The sequence below is a fragment of the Mesoplodon bidens genome (assembly GCF_964165515.1).
Source record: "Mesoplodon bidens genome assembly, contig: HAP1_SCAFFOLD_58, whole genome shotgun sequence".
Classification (NCBI taxonomy): domain Eukaryota; kingdom Metazoa; phylum Chordata; class Mammalia; order Artiodactyla; family Ziphiidae; genus Mesoplodon; species Mesoplodon bidens.
This window is the reverse complement of record NW_027671866.1, coordinates 318,201-338,400: the sequence shown is the minus strand read 5'-3', so window position 1 is coordinate 338,400 and position 20,200 is coordinate 318,201.

The window sequence follows — 20,200 nt, the reverse complement described above, 5'->3', positions numbered from 1 at the left end:
CAGAGGCCTCGGCACGGTCCCCCACCTTTGCAATAAGGACGCTCCTTGCGTGGGCGGGTGGGGCTGCTGGCTCTATGGGAGATGATTCCCCACCTCTGACCAATTTCAGAATTGTTTACCACTGGAGCAAGTGCCTTGGTAGTGTTTTCCTCTGTATAACTGTTAGGTTCAGTTTTTTTTTTTCTTTTTTGGTTCAAGTTAGATTTTATTCCTCTTTTATGTATTTATAGATATAAGCATGGAAATAATTCATTCTTATAAATACATTAGTGTGAATGGAAGAATTTTTTTTCTGTTTTATTTTTACATTTTATTTTTAAAAATTTTGAAATTTAATTTTATTTATTTATTTATACAGTAGGTTATTATTAGTTATCTATTTTATGCATAGACATGTATACAGGTCAATCCCAATCTCCCAACTCATCCCACCACCACCAACCCATGGCTTCCCCCACTTTTTGTCCATACGTTTGTTCTCTACCTCTGTGTCTCTATTTCTGCCCTGCAAACCAGTTCATCTGTAGCATTTTTCTAGGTTCCACATATAGGCATTAATATACAATATTTGTTTTTCTCTTTCTGACTTACTTCACTCTGTATGACAGTCTCTAGATCCATCAACTTCTCTACAAATGACTCAGTTTCATTCCTTTTTATGGCTGAGTAATATTCCATTTTATATATGTACCACATCTTTATCCATTCGTCTGTCTGTGGGCATTTAGGTTGCTTCCATTACCTGGCTATTGTAAATAGTGCTGCAATGAACATTGTGGTGAATGTGTCTCTGTGATTTATGGTTTTCTCTGGGTATATGCCCAGAAGTGGGATTGCTGGATCCTATGGTAATTCTCTTTTTAGTTTTTAAAGGAACCTCCATACTGTTCTCCATAGTGACTGTATCAATTTACATTCCCACCAATAGCGGAAGAGGGTTCCTTTTGTCCACACCCTCCCCAGAATTTGTTGTTTGTAGATTATCTGATGATGCCGATTCTAACAGTTGTGAGGTCTTACCTCATTGTAGTTTTGATTTGCATTTCTCTAATAATTAGTGATGTTGAGCAGCTTTTCATGTGCGTCTTGGCCATCTCTGTGTCTTCATTGAAGAAACGTCTATTTAGATCTTCTGCCCATTTTTGTTTTGGGTTGTTTGTTGTATTAATATTAAGCTGCATGAGCTGTATATATATATTGGAGATTAAACCTTTGTCCACTGATTCGTTTGTGAACGTTTTCGCCCCTTCTGAGGGTTAACTTTTTCCATTCCCGTATTTTTAACAAAGAAAGAAAGAAAGCAAAAGAATCAGAACACTAATGTGCGTGAAATATGCCTCTTGAAACTGTCGTTTTGAAATATGGACGTCTTTTGAATTTTTTGGTCGATATATGACCCCAGGATTTGTTTTCAGGGCAGGTGTCATTTACAGGCCTGTAATGATTTGGAATATCCACTGACCATTAGCGCTGGGATTAAAGCTGCTGTTGTGTGAAACGGCCACAAGGTGGCAGCAGTTCTCCCTTACCATATCTGGTTACTAGGGCAGCAGAGCCTCAATGGAAGTCGCGTTCTAGATTGGAATGTAGAACGGAATGTGCCAGGAGAAAGCCCCTCAAGTTTGTCTCACTACTTCTTGTTCGTGTTTTTAATTTAATTTTTTATTTTTTATTACAGCAAGTTTGAGTACAACGTTTAGCTTGTTGTAGGTGTGCAAGAGGTGGTTCTTTTACACATATACATATGTGTGTTCTTCCTGGGATCCTTTTCCCATGTACGTTATGACAGAATATTGAGTAGTCTTCTCTTGGTACTCTGTAGGTCTTTGGTGATTATATAAGTCTACTGTGTTTGTATATGTCTGTTAACCCCAATATCGTAATGAATTCAATCCTCACACCTTTCCTTTGGTGAACCATAAGTTTGTTTAATGAATCTGTGATTGCCCTTCTCCGTGGAAATATCTGCCCTGGTATCAATTTATAGGTAACACCTATAAGTGATATGATATGATATGTGTCTTTCACTTTCTGACTTACTCCAAGTCACGTGATTACCTCTAGACTCATCTGTGGTGCTGCAAATGGCATTGTGTGCTTCTTTTCCTTGGCGAATATTCTGTCTTAGCGAGGTCCATTTTCTGCAATGTGATTCCCTGAGGGCTGAGGATTAGCTGACCTGGGCAGCCTGACCCTGCCGGCAAGCCCTCCCCAGGTGACCCTGGGTTGAGGTCAATATAAACAGCACTCCAGGCAGCAATAGCCCCTGCAGCTGTGCCTGACTCCATATTCTCTGCCCCGTCAGCAGTCTCGGGGCTGTGCTGGTGGGAGAGTGTGAGGGTCCACGGCTTTGTGGGTGGCCCGGTGTGAGTGGGGCTCTGCTGGACTTTCTGCAGGTGTTGCCAGGCTGCCACCTGTAAAGAAGAGGATGTGTCACCTATAACTTCCACTGGAATATCTCTCCGGGCTGAGGTGAGGAAGGAAAAAAAGGAGTGGGGGCCGGGACAGGAGGGGTATCTCAGGCAGGGCAATGGAAAGCTTCCAGAAGAGCGCCCGTGGCCAGGACCATCCTGGCTGACCTGCAGGCACCAAGGTGGCCTGCGTGCTGTCGCTGGTGTGGCTCCACGGCCCTTCCTCTAGGCTTTCAAGCCCTTGTACATATTCAGGTGTTTCACCTGGGAAGGGTGGGAACAGTTCAGCAGCAGCTGGCCTGGGGCTCACCTCACGTTTACTCACAGAGGCCTCGGCACGGTCCCCCAGTTTTGCAATAAGGATGCTCCTTGCGTGGGCGGGCGGGGCTGCTGGCTCTATGGGAGATGATTCCCCACCTCTGACCAATTTCAGAATTGTTTACCACTGGAGCAAGTTCCATGGTAGTGTTTTCCTCTCTATAACTGTTAGGTTCAGTTTTTTTTTCTTTTTTGGTTCAAGTTAGATTTTATTCCTCTTTTATGTATTTATGGATATAAGCATGGAAATAATTCATTCTTATAAATACATCAGTGTGAATGGAAGAACATTTTTTCTGTTTTATTTTTACATTTTATTTTTAAAATTTTTGAAATTTTATTTTATTTATTCTTTTTATACAGCAGGTTATTATTAGTTATCTATTTTATGCATAGACATGTATACAGGTCAATCCCAATCTCCCAACTCATCCCACCACCACCACCCCATGGCTTCCCCCACTTTGTGTCCATACGTTTGTTCTCTACCTCTGTGTCTCTATTTCTGCCCTGCAAACCAGTTCATCTGTAGCATTTTTCTAGGTTCCACATATAGGCATTAATATACAATATTTGTTTTTCTCTTTCTGACTTACTTCACTCTGTATGACAGTCTCTAGATCCATCAACTTCTCTACAAATGACCCAGTTTCATTCCTTTTTATGGCTGAGTAATATTCCATTTTATATATGTACCACATCTTTATCCATTCGTCTGTCTGTGGGCATTTAGGTTGCTTCCATTACCTGGCTATTGTAAATAGTGCTGCAATGAACATTGTGGTGAATGTGTCTCTGTGATTTATGGTTTTCTCTGGGTATATGCCCAGAAGTGTAATTGCTGGATCCTATGGTAATTCTCTTTTTAGTTTTTTAAAGGAACCTCCATACTGTTCTCCATAGTGACTGTATCAATTTACATTCCCACCAATAGCGGAAGAGGGTTCCTTTTGTCCACACCCTCCCCAGAATTTGTTGTTTGTAGATTATCTGATGATGCCGATTCTAACAGGTGTGAGGTCTTACCTCATTGTAGTTTTGATTTGCATTTCTCTAATAATTAGTGATGTTGAGCAGCTTTTCATGTGCGTCTTGGCCATCTCTGTGTCTTCTTTGAAGAAACGTCTATTTAGATCTTCTGCCCATTTTTGTATTGGGTTGTTTGTTGTATTAATATTAAGCTGCATAAGCTGTATATATATATATTGGAGATTAAACCTTTGTCCATTGATTCGTTTGTGAACGTTTTCGCCCCTTCTGAGGGTTACCTTTTTCCATTCCCGTTTTTTTAACAAAGAAAGAAAGAAAGCAAAAGAAGCAGAACACTAATGTGCGTGAAATATGCCTCTTGAATCTGTCGTTTTGAAATATGGACGTCTTTTGATTTTTTTGGTCGATATATGAACCCAGGATTTGTTTTCAGGGCAGGTGTCATTTACAGGCCTGTAAAGATTTGGAATATCCACTGACCATTAGCGCTGGGATTAAAGCTGCTGTTGTGTGAATCGGCCACAAGGTGGCAGCAGTTCTCCCTTACCAAATCTGGTTACTAGGGCAGCAGAGCCTCAATGGAAGTCGAGTTCTAGATTGGAATGTAGAACGGAATGTGCCAGGAGAAAGCCCCTCAAGTTTGTCTCACTACTTCTTGTTCGTGTTTTTAATTTAATTTTTTATTTTTTATTACAGCAAGTTTGAGTACAACGTTTAGCTTGTTGTAGGTGTGCAAGAGATGATTCTTTTACACATATACATACGTCTGTTCTTCCTGGGATCCTTTTCCAATGTACGTTATGACAGAATGTTGAGTAGTCTTTTCTTGGTACTCCGTAGGTCTTTGGTGATTATATATGTCTACTGTGTTTGTATATGTCTGTTAACCCCAATATCGTAATGAATTCAATCCGCACATCTTTCCTTTGGTGAACCATAAGTTTGTTTAATGAATCTGAGATTGCCCTTCTCCGTGGAAATATCTGCCCTGGTATCAATTTATAGGTAACACCTATAAGTGATATGATATGATATGTGTCTTTCACTTTCTGACTTACTCCAAGTCACGTGATTACGTCTAGACTCATCTACGGTGCTGCAAATGGAATTGTGTGCTTCTTTTCCTTGGCGAATATTCTGTCATTGCGAGGTCCATTTTCTGCAATGTGATTCCCTGAGGGCTGAGGATTAGCTGACCTGGGCAGCCTGACCCTGCCGGCAAACCCTCCCCAGGTGTGCCTGGTTTGAGGTCAATATAAACAGCACTCCAGGCAGCAATAGCCCCTGCAGCTGTGCCTGACTCCATATTCTCTGCCCCGTCAGCAGTCTCGGGGCTGTGCTGATGGGAGGGTGTGAGGGTCCACGGCTTTGTGGGTGGCCCGCTGTGAGTGGGGCTCTGCTGGACTTTCTGCAGGAGTTGCCAGGCTGCCACCTGTAAAGAAGAGGATGTGTCACCCATAACTTCCACTGGAATATCTCTCCTGGCTGAGGTTAGGAAGGAAAAAAAGGAGTGGGGCCCAGGACAGGAGGGGTATCTCAGGCAGGGCAATGGAAAGCTTCCAGAAGAGCGCCCGTGGCCAGGACCATCCTGGCTGACCTGCAGGCACCAAGGTGCCCTGCGTGCTTTCGCTCGTGTGGCTCCACGGCCCTTCCTCTAGGCTTTCAAGCCCTTGTACATATTCAGGTGTTTCACCTGGGAAGGGTGGGAACAGTTCAGCAGCAGCTGGCCTGGGGCTCAGCTCACGTTTACTCACAGATGCCTCGGCACGGTCCCCCAGCTTTGCAATAAGGACGCTCCTTGCGTGGGCGGGTGGGGCTGCTGGCTCTATGGGAGATGATTCCCCACCTCTGACCAATTTCAGAATTGTTTACCACTGGAGCAAGTGCCTTGGTAGTGTTTTCCTCTGTATAACTGTTAGGTTCAGGTTTTTTTTCTTTTCGGGTTCAAGTTAGATTTTATTCCTCTTTTATGTGTTTATGGATATAAGCATGGAAATAATTCATTCTTATAAATACATCAGTGTGAATGGAAGAACATTTTTTCTGTTTTATTTTTACATTTTATTTTTTAAATTTCTGATATTTAATTTTATTTATTTTTTTTATACACTAGGTTATTATTAGTTGTCTATTTTATGCATAGACATGTATACAGGTCAATCCCAATCTCCCAACTCATCCCACCACCACCACCCCATGGCTTCCCCCACTTTGTGTCAATACGTTTGTTCTCTACCTCTGTGTCTCTATTTCTGCCCTGCAAACCAGTTCATCTGTAGCATTTTTCTAGGTTCCACATATAGGCATTAATATACAATATTTGTTTTTCTCTTTCTGACTTACTTCACTCTGTATGACAGTCTCTAGATCCATCAACTTCTCTACAAATGACCGAGTTTCATTCCTTTTTATGGCTGAGTAATATTCCATTTTATATATGTACCACATCTTTATCCATTCGTCTGTCTGTGGGCATTTAGTTTGCTTCCATTACCTGGCTATTGTAAATAGTGCTGCAATGAACATTGTGGTGAATGTGTCTTTGTGATTTATGGTTTTCTCTGGGTATATGCCCAGAAGTGGGATTGCTGGATCCTATGGTAATTCTCTTTTTAGTTTTTTAAAGGAAGCTCCATACTGTTCTCCATAGTGACTGTATCAATTTACATTCCCACCAATAGCGGAAGAGGGTTCCTTTTGTCCACACCCTCCCCAGAATTTGTTGTTTGTAGATTATCTGATGATGCCGATTCTAACAGGTGTGAGGCCTTACCTCATTGTAGTTTTGATTTGCATTTCTCTAATAATTAGTGATGTTGAGCAGCTTTTCATGTGCGTCTTGGCCATCTCTGTGTCTTCTTTGAAGAAACGTCTATTTAGATCTTCTGCCCATTTTTGTATTGGGTTGTTTGTTTTATTAATATTAAGCTGCATGAGCTGTTTATATATATTGGAGATTAATCCTTTGTCCATTGATTCGTTTGTGAAAGTTTGCGCCCATTCTGAGGGTTACCTTTTTCCATTCCCGTTTTTTTAACAAAGAAAGAAAGAAAGCAAAAGAAGCAGAACACTAATGTGCGTGAAATATGCCTCTTGAAACTGTCGTTTTGAAATATGGACGTCTTTTGAATTTTTTGGTCGATATATGACCCCAGGATTTGTTTTCAGGGCAGGTGTCATTTACAGGCCTGTAATGATTTGGAATATCCACTGACCATTAGCGCTGGGATTAAAGCTGCTGTTGTGTGAAACGGCCACAAGGTGGCAGCAGTTCTCCCTTACCAAATCTGGTTACTAGGGCAGCAGAGCCTCAATGGAAGTCGCGTTCTAGATTGGAATGTAGAACGGAATGTGCCAGGAGAAAGCCCCTCAAGTTTGTCTCACTACTTCTTGTTCGTGTTTTTAATTTAATTTTTTATTTTTTATTACAGCAAGTTTGAGTACAACGTTTAGCTTGTTGTAGGTGTGCAAGAGATGATTCTTTTACACATATACATACGTCTGTTCTTCCTGGGATCCTTTTCCAATGTACGTTATGACAGAATGTTGAGTAGTCTTTTCTTGGTACTCCGTAGGTCTTTGGTGATTATATATGTCTACTGTGTTTGTATATGTCTGTTAACCCCAATATCGTAATGAATTCAATCCGCACATCTTTCCTTTGGTGAACCATAAGTTTGTTTAATGAATCTGAGATTGCCCTTCTCCGTGGAAATATCTGCCCTGGTATCAATTTATAGGTAACACCTATAAGTGATATGATATGATATGTGTCTTTCACTTTCTGACTTACTCCAAGTCACGTGATTACGTCTAGACTCATCTACGGTGCTGCAAATGGAATTGTGTGCTTCTTTTCCTTGGCGAATATTCTGTCATTGCGAGGTCCATTTTCTGCAATGTGATTCCCTGAGGGCTGAGGATTAGCTGACCTGGGCAGCCTGACCCTGCCGGCAAACCCTCCCCAGGTGTGCCTGGTTTGAGGTCAATATAAACAGCACTCCAGGCAGCAATAGCCCCTGCAGCTGTGCCTGACTCCATATTCTCTGCCCCGTCAGCAGTCTCGGGGCTGTGCTGATGGGAGGGTGTGAGGGTCCACGGCTTTGTGGGTGGCCCGCTGTGAGTGGGGCTCTGCTGGACTTTCTGCAGGAGTTGCCAGGCTGCCACCTGTAAAGAAGAGGATGTGTCACCCATAACTTCCACTGGAATATCTCTCCTGGCTGAGGTTAGGAAGGAAAAAAAGGAGTGGGGCCCAGGACAGGAGGGGTATCTCAGGCAGGGCAATGGAAAGCTTCCAGAAGAGCGCCCGTGGCCAGGACCATCCTGGCTGACCTGCAGGCACCAAGGTGCCCTGCGTGCTTTCGCTCGTGTGGCTCCACGGCCCTTCCTCTAGGCTTTCAAGCCCTTGTACATATTCAGGTGTTTCACCTGGGAAGGGTGGGAACAGTTCAGCAGCAGCTGGCCTGGGGCTCAGCTCACGTTTACTCACAGATGCCTCGGCACGGTCCCCCAGCTTTGCAATAAGGACGCTCCTTGCGTGGGCGGGTGGGGCTGCTGGCTCTATGGGAGATGATTCCCCACCTCTGACCAATTTCAGAATTGTTTACCACTGGAGCAAGTGCCTTGGTAGTGTTTTCCTCTGTATAACTGTTAGGTTCAGGTTTTTTTTCTTTTCGGGTTCAAGTTAGATTTTATTCCTCTTTTATGTGTTTATGGATATAAGCATGGAAATAATTCATTCTTATAAATACATCAGTGTGAATGGAAGAACATTTTTTCTGTTTTATTTTTACATTTTATTTTTTAAATTTCTGATATTTAATTTTATTTATTTTTTTTATACACTAGGTTATTATTAGTTGTCTATTTTATGCATAGACATGTATACAGGTCAATCCCAATCTCCCAACTCATCCCACCACCACCACCCCATGGCTTCCCCCACTTTGTGTCAATACGTTTGTTCTCTACCTCTGTGTCTCTATTTCTGCCCTGCAAACCAGTTCATCTGTAGCATTTTTCTAGGTTCCACATATAGGCATTAATATACAATATTTGTTTTTCTCTTTCTGACTTACTTCACTCTGTATGACAGTCTCTAGATCCATCAACTTCTCTACAAATGACCGAGTTTCATTCCTTTTTATGGCTGAGTAATATTCCATTTTATATATGTACCACATCTTTATCCATTCGTCTGTCTGTGGGCATTTAGTTTGCTTCCATTACCTGGCTATTGTAAATAGTGCTGCAATGAACATTGTGGTGAATGTGTCTTTGTGATTTATGGTTTTCTCTGGGTATATGCCCAGAAGTGGGATTGCTGGATCCTATGGTAATTCTCTTTTTAGTTTTTTAAAGGAAGCTCCATACTGTTCTCCATAGTGACTGTATCAATTTACATTCCCACCAATAGCGGAAGAGGGTTCCTTTTGTCCACACCCTCCCCAGAATTTGTTGTTTGTAGATTATCTGATGATGCCGATTCTAACAGGTGTGAGGCCTTACCTCATTGTAGTTTTGATTTGCATTTCTCTAATAATTAGTGATGTTGAGCAGCTTTTCATGTGCGTCTTGGCCATCTCTGTGTCTTCTTTGAAGAAACGTCTATTTAGATCTTCTGCCCATTTTTGTATTGGGTTGTTTGTTGTATTAATATTAAGCTGCATGAGCTGTATATATATATATTGGAGATTAAACCTTTGTCCATTGATTCGTTTGTGAACGTTTTCGCCCCTTCTGAGGGTTACCTTTTTCCATTCCCGATTTTTTAACAAAGAAAGAAAGAAAGCAAAAGAAGCAGAACACTAATGTGCGTGAAATATGCCTCTTGAATCTGTCGTTTTGAAATATGGACGTCTTTTGATTTTTTTGGTCGATATATGAACCCAGGATTTGTTTTCAGGGCAGGTGTCATTTACAGGCCTGTAAAGATTTGGAATATCCACTGACCATTAGCGCTGGGATTAAAGCTGCTGTTGTGTGAATCGGCCACAAGGTGGCAGCAGTTCTCCCTTACCAAATCTGGTTACTAGGGCAGCAGAGCCTCAATGGAAGTCGAGTTCTAGATTGGAATGTAGAACGGAATGTGCCAGGAGAAAGCCCCTCAAGTTTGTCTCACTACTTTTTGTTCGTGTTTTTAATTTAATTTTTTATTTTTTATTACAGCAAGTTTGAGTACAACGTTTAGCTTGTTGTAGGTGTGCAAGAGATGATTCTTTTACACATATACATACGTCTGTTCTTCCTGGGATCCTTTTCCAATGTACGTTATGACAGAATGTTGAGTAGTCTTTTCTTGGTACTCCGTAGGTCTTTGGTGATTATATATGTCTACTGTGTTTGTATATGTCTGTTAACCCCAATATCGTAATGAATTCAATCCGCACATCTTTCCTTTGGTGAACCATAAGTTTGTTTAATGAATCTGAGATTGCCCTTCTCCGTGGAAATATCTGCCCTGGTATCAATTTATAGGTAACACCTATAAGTGATATGATATGATATGTGTCTTTCACTTTCTGACTTACTCCAAGTCACGTGATTACGTCTAGACTCATCTACGGTGCTGCAAATGGAATTGTGTGCTTCTTTTCCTTGGCGAATATTCTGTCATTGCGAGGTCCATTTTCTGCAATGTGATTCCCTGAGGGCTGAGGATTAGCTGACCTGGGCAGCCTGACCCTGCCGGCAAACCCTCCCCAGGTGTGCCTGGTTTGAGGTCAATATAAACAGCACTCCAGGCAGCAATAGCCCCTGCAGCTGTGCCTGACTCCATATTCTCTGCCCCGTCAGCAGTCTCGGGGCTGTGCTGATGGGAGGGTGTGAGGGTCCACGGCTTTGTGGGTGGCCCGCTGTGAGTGGGGCTCTGCTGGACTTTCTGCAGGAGTTGCCAGGCTGCCACCTGTAAAGAAGAGGATGTGTCACCCATAACTTCCACTGGAATATCTCTCCTGGCTGAGGTTAGGAAGGAAAAAAAGGAGTGGGGCCCAGGACAGGAGGGGTATCTCAGGCAGGGCAATGGAAAGCTTCCAGAAGAGCGCCCGTGGCCAGGACCATCCTGGCTGACCTGCAGGCACCAAGGTGCCCTGCGTGCTTTCGCTCGTGTGGCTCCACGGCCCTTCCTCTAGGCTTTCAAGCCCTTGTACATATTCAGGTGTTTCACCTGGGAAGGGTGGGAACAGTTCAGCAGCAGCTGGCCTGGGGCTCAGCTCACGTTTACTCACAGATGCCTCGGCACGGTCCCCCAGCTTTGCAATAAGGACGCTCCTTGCGTGGGCGGGTGGGGCTGCTGGCTCTATGGGAGATGATTCCCCACCTCTGACCAATTTCAGAATTGTTTACCACTGGAGCAAGTGCCTTGGTAGTGTTTTCCTCTGTATAACTGTTAGGTTCAGGTTTTTTTTCTTTTCGGGTTCAAGTTAGATTTTATTCCTCTTTTATGTGTTTATGGATATAAGCATGGAAATAATTCATTCTTATAAATACATCAGTGTGAATGGAAGAACATTTTTTCTGTTTTATTTTTACATTTTATTTTTTAAATTTCTGATATTTAATTTTATTTATTTTTTTTATACACTAGGTTATTATTAGTTGTCTATTTTATGCATAGACATGTATACAGGTCAATCCCAATCTCCCAACTCATCCCACCACCACCACCCCATGGCTTCCCCCACTTTGTGTCAATACGTTTGTTCTCTACCTCTGTGTCTCTATTTCTGCCCTGCAAACCAGTTCATCTGTAGCATTTTTCTAGGTTCCACATATAGGCATTAATATACAATATTTGTTTTTCTCTTTCTGACTTACTTCACTCTGTATGACAGTCTCTAGATCCATCAACTTCTCTACAAATGACCGAGTTTCATTCCTTTTTATGGCTGAGTAATATTCCATTTTATATATGTACCACATCTTTATCCATTCGTCTGTCTGTGGGCATTTAGTTTGCTTCCATTACCTGGCTATTGTAAATAGTGCTGCAATGAACATTGTGGTGAATGTGTCTTTGTGATTTATGGTTTTCTCTGGGTATATGCCCAGAAGTGGGATTGCTGGATCCTATGGTAATTCTCTTTTTAGTTTTTTAAAGGAAGCTCCATACTGTTCTCCATAGTGACTGTATCAATTTACATTCCCACCAATAGCGGAAGAGGGTTCCTTTTGTCCACACCCTCCCCAGAATTTGTTGTTTGTAGATTATCTGATGATGCCGATTCTAACAGGTGTGAGGCCTTACCTCATTGTAGTTTTGATTTGCATTTCTCTAATAATTAGTGATGTTGAGCAGCTTTTCATGTGCGTCTTGGCCATCTCTGTGTCTTCTTTGAAGAAACGTCTATTTAGATCTTCTGCCCATTTTTGTATTGGGTTGTTTGTTTTATTAATATTAAGCTGCATGAGCTGTTTATATATATTGGAGATTAATCCTTTGTCCATTGATTCGTTTGTGAAAGTTTGCGCCCATTCTGAGGGTTACCTTTTTCCATTCCCGTTTTTTTAACAAAGAAAGAAAGAAAGCAAAAGAAGCAGAACACTAATGTGCGTGAAATATGCCTCTTGAAACTGTCGTTTTGAAATATGGACGTCTTTTGAATTTTTTGGTCGATATATGACCCCAGGATTTGTTTTCAGGGCAGGTGTCATTTACAGGCCTGTAATGATTTGGAATATCCACTGACCATTAGCGCTGGGATTAAAGCTGCTGTTGTGTGAAACGGCCACAAGGTGGCAGCAGTTCTCCCTTACCAAATCTGGTTACTAGGGCAGCAGAGCCTCAATGGAAGTCGCGTTCTAGATTGGAATGTAGAACGGAATGTGCCAGGAGAAAGCCCCTCAAGTTTGTCTCACTACTTCTTGTTCGTGTTTTTAATTTAATTTTTTATTTTTTATTACAGCAAGTTTGAGTACAACGTTTAGCTTGTTGTAGGTGTGCAAGAGATGATTCTTTTACACATATACATACGTCTGTTCTTCCTGGGATCCTTTTCCAATGTACGTTATGACAGAATGTTGAGTAGTCTTTTCTTGGTACTCCGTAGGTCTTTGGTGATTATATATGTCTACTGTGTTTGTATATGTCTGTTAACCCCAATATCGTAATGAATTCAATCCGCACATCTTTCCTTTGGTGAACCATAAGTTTGTTTAATGAATCTGAGATTGCCCTTCTCCGTGGAAATATCTGCCCTGGTATCAATTTATAGGTAACACCTATAAGTGATATGATATGATATGTGTCTTTCACTTTCTGACTTACTCCAAGTCACGTGATTACGTCTAGACTCATCTACGGTGCTGCAAATGGAATTGTGTGCTTCTTTTCCTTGGCGAATATTCTGTCATTGCGAGGTCCATTTTCTGCAATGTGATTCCCTGAGGGCTGAGGATTAGCTGACCTGGGCAGCCTGACCCTGCCGGCAAACCCTCCCCAGGTGTGCCTGGTTTGAGGTCAATATAAACAGCACTCCAGGCAGCAATAGCCCCTGCAGCTGTGCCTGACTCCATATTCTCTGCCCCGTCAGCAGTCTCGGGGCTGTGCTGATGGGAGGGTGTGAGGGTCCACGGCTTTGTGGGTGGCCCGCTGTGAGTGGGGCTCTGCTGGACTTTCTGCAGGAGTTGCCAGGCTGCCACCTGTAAAGAAGAGGATGTGTCACCCATAACTTCCACTGGAATATCTCTCCTGGCTGAGGTTAGGAAGGAAAAAAAGGAGTGGGGCCCAGGACAGGAGGGGTATCTCAGGCAGGGCAATGGAAAGCTTCCAGAAGAGCGCCCGTGGCCAGGACCATCCTGGCTGACCTGCAGGCACCAAGGTGCCCTGCGTGCTTTCGCTCGTGTGGCTCCACGGCCCTTCCTCTAGGCTTTCAAGCCCTTGTACATATTCAGGTGTTTCACCTGGGAAGGGTGGGAACAGTTCAGCAGCAGCTGGCCTGGGGCTCAGCTCACGTTTACTCACAGATGCCTCGGCACGGTCCCCCAGCTTTGCAATAAGGACGCTCCTTGCGTGGGCGGGTGGGGCTGCTGGCTCTATGGGAGATGATTCCCCACCTCTGACCAATTTCAGAATTGTTTACCACTGGAGCAAGTGCCTTGGTAGTGTTTTCCTCTGTATAACTGTTAGGTTCAGGTTTTTTTTCTTTTCGGGTTCAAGTTACATTTTATTCCTCTTTTATGTGTTTATGGATATAAGCATGGAAATAATTCATTCTTATAAATACATCAGTGTGAATGGAAGAACATTTTTTCTGTTTTATTTTTACATTTTATTTTTTAAATTTCTGATATTTAATTTTATTTATTTTTTTTATACACTAGGTTATTATTAGTTGTCTATTTTATGCATAGACATGTATACAGGTCAATCCCAATCTCCCAACTCATCCCACCACCACCACCCCATGGCTTCCCCCACTTTGTGTCAATACGTTTGTTCTCTACCTCTGTGTCTCTATTTCTGCCCTGCAAACCAGTTCATCTGTAGCATTTTTCTAGGTTCCACATATAGGCATTAATATACAATATTTGTTTTTCTCTTTCTGACTTACTTCACTCTGTATGACAGTCTCTAGATCCATCAACTTCTCTACAAATGACCGAGTTTCATTCCTTTTTATGGCTGAGTAATATTCCATTTTATATATGTACCACATCTTTATCCATTCGTCTGTCTGTGGGCATTTAGTTTGCTTCCATTACCTGGCTATTGTAAATAGTGCTGCAATGAACATTGTGGTGAATGTGTCTTTGTGATTTATGGTTTTCTCTGGGTATATGCCCAGAAGTGGGATTGCTGGATCCTATGGTAATTCTCTTTTTAGTTTTTTAAAGGAAGCTCCATACTGTTCTCCATAGTGACTGTATCAATTTACATTCCCACCAATAGCGGAAGAGGGTTCCTTTTGTCCACACCCTCCCCAGAATTTGTTGTTTGTAGATTATCTGATGATGCCGATTCTAACAGGTGTGAGGCCTTACCTCATTGTAGTTTTGATTTGCATTTCTCTAATAATTAGTGATGTTGAGCAGCTTTTCATGTGCGTCTTGGCCATCTCTGTGTCTTCTTTGAAGAAACGTCTATTTAGATCTTCTGCCCATTTTTGTATTGGGTTGTTTGTTTTATTAATATTAAGCTGCATAAGCTGTTTATATATATTGGAGATTAATCCTTTGTCCATTGATTCGTTTGTGAAAGTTTGCGCCCATTCTGAGGGTTACCTTTTTCCATTCCCGTTTTTTTAACAAAGAAAGAAAGAAAGCAAAAGAAGCAGAACACTAATGTGCGTGAAATATGCCTCTTGAAACTGTCGTTTTGAAATATGGACGTCTTTTGAATTTTTTGGTCGATATATGACCCCAGGATTTGTTTTCAGGGCAGGTGTCATTTACAGGCCTGTAATGATTTGGAATATCCACTGACCATTAGCGCTGGGATTAAAGCTGCTGTTGTGTGAAACGGCCACAAGGTGGCAGCAGTTCTCCCTTACCAAATCTGGTTACTAGGGCAGCAGAGCCTCAATGGAAGTCGCGTTCTAGATTGGAATGTAGAACGGAATGTACCAGGAGAAAGCCCCTCAAGTTTTTCTCACTAATTCTTGTTCGTGTTTTTAATTTAATTTTTTATTTTTTATTACAGCAAGTTTGAGTACAACGTTTAGCTTGTTGTAGGTGTGCAAGAGGTGGTTCTTTTACACATATACATATGTCTGTTCTTCCTGGGATCCTTTTCCCATGTTCGTTATGACAGAATGTTGAGTAGTCTTCTCTTGGTACTCTGTAGGTCTTTGGTGATTATATACGTCTACTGTGTTTGTATATGTCTGTTAACCCCAATATCGTAATGAATTCAATCCTCACACCTTTCCTTTGGTGAGCCATAAGTTTGTTTAATGAATCTGTGATTGCCCTTCTCCGTGGAAATATCTGCCCTGGTATCAATTTATAGGTAACACCTATAAGTGATATGATATGATATGTGTCTTTCACTTTCTGACTTACTCCAAGTCACATGATTACCTCTAGACTCATCTACGGTGCTGCAAATGGCATTGTGTGCTTCTTTTCCTTGGCGAATATTCTGTCTTAGCGAGGTCCATTTTCTGCAATGTGATTCCCTGAGGGCTGAGCATTAGCTGACCTGGGCAGCCTGACCCTGCCGGCAAGCTCTCCCCAGGTGTGCCTGGGTTGAGGTCAATATAAACAGCACTCCAGGCAGCAATAGCCCCTGCAGCTGTGCCTGACTCCATATTCTCTGCCCCGTCAGCAGTCTCGGGGCTCTGCTGGTGGGAGGGTGTGAGGGTCCACGGCTTTGTGGGTGGCCCGGTGTGAATGGGGCTCTGCTTGACTTTCTGCAGGAGTTGCCAGGCTGCCACCTGTAAAGAAGAGGATGTGTCACCCATAACTTCCACAGGAATATCTCTCCGGGCTGAGGTGAGGAAGGAAAAAAAGGAGTGGGGGCCGGGACAGGAGGGGTATCTCAGGCAGGGCAATGGAAAGCTTCCAGAAGAGCGCCCGTGGCCAGGACCATCCTGGCTGACCTGCAGGCACCAAGGTGGCCTGCGTGCTGTCGCTGGTGTGGCTCCACGGCCCTTCCTCTAGGCTTTCAAGCCCTTGTACATATTCAGGTGTTTCACCTGGGAAGGGTGGGAACAGTTCAGCAGCAGCTGGCCTAGGGCTCAGCTCACGTTTACTCACAGAGGCCTCGGCACGGTCCCCCAGCTTTGCAATAAGGACGCTCCCTGCGTGGGCGGGCGGGGCTGCTGGCTCTATGGGAGATGATTCCCCACCTCTGACCAATTTCAGAATTGTTTACCACTGGAGCAAGTGCCTTGGTAGTGTTTTCCTCTGTATAACTGTTAGGTTCAGATTTTTTTTGTTTTTTGGTTCAAGTTAGATTTTATTCCTCTTTTATGTATTTATGGATATAAGCATGGAAATAATTCATTCTTATAAATACATCAGTGTGAATGGAAGAACATTTTTTCTGTTTTATTTTTACATTTTATTTTTAAAATTTTTGAAATTTAATTTTATTTATTTATTTTTTATACAGTAGGTTATTATTAGTTATCTATTTTTTGCATAGACATGTATACAGGTCAATCCCAATCTCCCAACTCATCCAACCACCACCACCCCATGGCTTCCGCCACTTTGTGTCCATACGTTTGTTCTCTACTTCTGTGTCTCTATTTCTGCCCTGCAAACCAGTTCATCTGTAGCATTTTTCTAGGTTTCACATATAGGCATTAATATACAATATTTGTTTTTCTCTTTCTGACTTACTTCACTCTGTATGACAGTCTCTAGATCCATCAACTTCTCTACAAATGACCCAGTTTCATTCCTTTTTATGGCTGAGTAATATTCCATTTTATATATGTACCACATCTTTATCCATTCGTCTGTCTCTGGGCATTTAAGTTGCTTCCATTACCTGGCTATTGTAAATAGTGCTGCAATGAACATTGTGGTGAATGTATCTTTGTGATTTATAGTTTTCTCTTGGTATATGCCCAGAAGTTGCATTGCTGGATCCTATTGTAATTCTGTTTTTAGTTTTTTAAAGGAACCTCCATACTGTTCTCCATAGTGACTGTATCAATTTATATTCCCACCAATAGCGGAAGAGGGTTCCTTTTGTCCACACCCTCCCCTGAATTTGTTGTTTGTAGATTATCTGATTATGCCGATTCTAACAGGTGTGAGGTCTTACCTCATTGTAGTTTTGATTTGCATTTCTCTAATAATTAGTGATGTTGAGCAGCTTTTCATGTGCGTCTTGGCCATCTCTGTGTCTTCTTTGAAGAAACGTCTATTTAGATCTTCTGCCCATTTTTGTATTGGATTGTTTGTTTTATTAATATTAAGCTGCATGAGCTGTTTATATATATTGGAGATTAAACCTTTGTCCATTGATTCGTTTGTGAAAGTTTTCGCCCATTCTGAGGGTTGCCTTTTTCCATTCCCGATTTTTTAACAAAGAAAGAAAGAAATCAAAAGAAGCAGAACACTAATGTGCGTGAAATATGCCTCTTGAAACTGTCGTTTTGAAATATGGACGTCTTTTGAATTTTTTGGTCGATATATGACCCCAGGATTTGTTTTCAGGGCAGGTGTCATTTACAGGCCTGTAATGATTTGGAATATCCACTGACCATTAGCGCTGGGATTAAAGCTGCTGTTGTGTGAAACGGCCACAAGGTGGCAGCAGTTCTCCCTTACCAAATCTGGTTACTAGGGCAGCAGAGCCTCAATGGAAGTCGCGTTCTAGATTGGAATGTAGAACGGAATGTACCAGGAGAAAGCCCCTCAAGTTTTTCTCACTAATTCTTGTTCGTGTTTTTAATTTAATTTTTTATTTTTTATTACAGCAAGTTTGAGTACAACGTTTAGCTTGTTGTAGGTGTGCAAGAGGTGGTTCTTTTACACATATACATATGTCTGTTCTTCCTGGGATCCTTTTCCCATGTTCGTTATGACAGAATGTTGAGTAGTCTTCTCTTGGTACTCTGTAGGTCTTTGGTAATTATATACGTCTACTGTGTTTGTATATGTCTGTTAACCCCAATATCGTAATGAATTCAATCCTCACACCTTTCCTTTGGTGAACCATAATTTTGTTTAATGAATCTGTGATTGCCCTTCTCCGTGGAAATATCTGCCCTGGTATCAATTTATAGGTAACACCTATAAGTGATATGATATGATACGTGTCTTTCACTTTCTGACTTACTCCAAGTCACATGATTACCTCTAGACTCATCTACGGTGCTGCAAATGGCATTGTGTGCTTCTTTTCCTTGGCGAATATTCTGTCTTAGCGAGGTCCATTTTCTGCAATGTGATTCCCTGAGGGCTGAGCATTTGCTGACCTGGGCAGCCTGACCCTGCCGGCAAGCCCTCCCCAGGTGTGCCTGGGTTGAGGTCAATATAAACAGCACTCCAGGCAGCAATAGCCCCTGCAGCTGTGCCTGACTCCATATTCTCTGCCCCGTCAGCAGTCTCGGGGCTGTGCTGGCGGGAGGGTGTGAGGGTCCACAGCTTTGTGGGTGGCCCGGTGTGAGTGGGGCTCTGCTGGACTTTCTTCAGGAGTTGCCAGGCTGCCACCTGTAAAGAAGAGGATGTGTCACGCATAACTTCCACTGGAGTATCTCTCCGGGCTGAGGTGAGGAAGGAAAAAAAGGTGTGGGGGCCGGGACAGGAGGGGTATCTCAGGCAGGGCAATGGAAAGCTTCCAGAAGAGCGCCCGTGGCCAGGACCATCCTGGCTGACCTGCAGGCACCAAGTTGGCCTGCGTGCTTTCGCTGGTGTGGCTCCACGGCCCTTCCTCTAGGCTTTCAAGCCCTTGTACATATTCAGGTGTTTCACCTGGGAAGGGTGGGAACAGTTCAGCAGCAGCTGGCCTGGGGCTCAGCTCACGTTTACTCACAGATGCCTCGGCACGGTCCCCCAGCTTTGCAATAAGGACGCTCCTTACGTGGGCGGGTGGGGCTGCTGGCTGTATGGGAGATGATTCCCCACCTCTGACCAATTTCAGAATTGTTTACCACTGGAGCAAGTGCCTTGGTAGTGTTTTCCTCTGTATTACTGTTAGGTTCAGTTTTTTTTTTTTCTTTTTTGGTTCAAGTTAGATTTTATTCCTCTTTTATGTATTTATAGATATAAGCATGGAAATAATTCATTCTTATAAATACATCAGTGTGAATGGAAGAACTTTTTTTCTGTTTTATTTTTACATTTTATTTTTAAAAATTTTGAAATTTAATTTTATTTATTTATTTATACACTAGGTTATTATTAGTTATCTATTTTATGCATATACATGTATACAGGTCAATCCCAATCTCCCAACTCATCCCACCACCACCACCCCATGGCTTCCCCCACTTTGTGTCCATACGTTTTTTCTCTACCTCTGTGTCTCTATTTCTGCCCTGCAAACCAGTTCATCTGTAGCATTTTTCTAGGTTCCACATATAGGCATTAATATACAATATTTGTTTTTCTCTTTCTGACTTACTTCACTCTGTATGACAGTCTCTAGATCCATCAACTTCTCAAGAAATGACCCAGTTTCAGTCCTTTTTACGGCTGAGTAATATTCCATTTTATATATGTACCACATCTTTATCCATTCGTCTGTCTGTGGGCATTTAGCTTGCTTCCATTACCTGGCTATTGTAAATAGTGCTGCCATGAACATTGTGGTGAATGTGTCTCTGTGATTTATGGTTTTCTCTGGGTATATGCCCAGAAGTGGGATTGCTGGATCCTATGGTAATTCTCTTTTTAGTTTTTTAAAGGAACCTCCATACTCTTCTACATAGTGACTGTATCAATTTACATTCCCACCAATAGCGGAAGAGGGTTCCTTTTGTCCACACCCTCCCCAGAATTTGTTGTTTGTAGATTATCTGATGATGCCGATTCTAACAGGTGTGAGGTCTTACCTCATTGTAGTTTTGATTTGCATTTCT